Source organism: Heteronotia binoei, chromosome 1 (genome assembly GCF_032191835.1).
Source record: "Heteronotia binoei isolate CCM8104 ecotype False Entrance Well chromosome 1, APGP_CSIRO_Hbin_v1, whole genome shotgun sequence".
NCBI lineage: Eukaryota > Metazoa > Chordata > Lepidosauria > Squamata > Gekkonidae > Heteronotia > Heteronotia binoei.
In genome coordinates this window covers 116,566,665-116,567,755 of record NC_083223.1, presented here as the reverse complement: position 1 = coordinate 116,567,755, position 1,091 = coordinate 116,566,665, and the positions used below count along the sequence as shown (strand labels likewise).

General features: G+C 45.7%; 1 non-coding gene across 1 annotated transcript; it reads right to left on the bottom strand.

Annotated features, from left to right (window-relative positions):
- Positions 1-556: 556 nt before the first annotated feature.
- Positions 557-631, bottom strand: TRNAS-GGA (transfer RNA serine (anticodon GGA)). Its single transcript has one exon. It is a non-coding gene; the product is annotated as a tRNA-Ser (tRNA).
- Positions 632-1,091: the final 460 nt, after the last annotated feature.

Sequence of the window (1,091 nt, the reverse complement as noted above, 5' to 3'; positions counted from 1 at the left end):
GATAGATAGATAGATGATAGATAGATAGATAGATGATAGATAGATAGATAGATAGATAGATAGATAGATAGATAGATAGATAGATAGATAGATAGATAGATAGATAGATAGATAGATAGATAGATAGGTAGGTAGGTAGATAATTTCTTTTCCAGCTCCCAATTTCACCAATTTCAAATGTTGGGACTGAAAGTCACAGGAATTCACAGAAGAATGTTCAAAATGTTCTCAGAGCACAGCATACATTATGAGGCAAAAAGGGAGGTTTCCTCATGCTGAGTGAACAGATTTGGGAGCAAAGCCTGGAGGAGGCAGAGTTTGGGGAGCTCAACAGGGCTGAAATGTTATAGTGTCTATCGTTTGAAGCTTTTGATTTCCCCAGAGAACTGATCTCTGTAAACTGGAGATCAGTTCCCAGGAGAACTCCAACATATGAACATATGAAGCTGCCTTATACTGAATCAGACCTTTGGTCCATCAAACTCAGACTGGCAGCGGCTCTCCAGGGTCTCAAGCTAAGGTTTTTTTTTCACACCTATTTGCCTGGACCCTTTTTTGGAGATGCCAGGGATTGAACCTGGGACCTTCTGCTTTCCAAGCAGATGCTCTACCACTGAGCCACCATCCCTCCTCCAGTCTCCTTAGGGTTAGCAACTTTTATTTTTGTTGTGCATATAAATCAAGCCCAATGGCTTTATACTGTTACAAGTGCACCCCCCGCAAAACTTGTGGAGGAGTCAGAATTCCACTTCCCCTTATTGCCATTCAGAGCAACTCCCTGGGAGCTCAGCCACAGTGGCAGTGGTAGGGTTGCCAGCCTCCACATGGGGCCTGGAGATCTCCTGCTTTTACAACTGATCTCCAGTTGGCAGAGATCAGCTTTCCTGGAGAAAATGGCTGCTTTGAAGGGTGGACTTTAGGGCATTGTACCATGCTGAAGTCCCCCCCCCCTTCTTAAACCCTGCCCTCTTCCAGCTCCACCCCCAAAGTCTCCAGGTATTTTCCAACCCAGAGCTGGGAACCCTAGGCAGTGTTATCTGGGAACCACTCTGAGCCCAGAGGTGCTAACAGGCTCTGCCACTGTCAGCAAG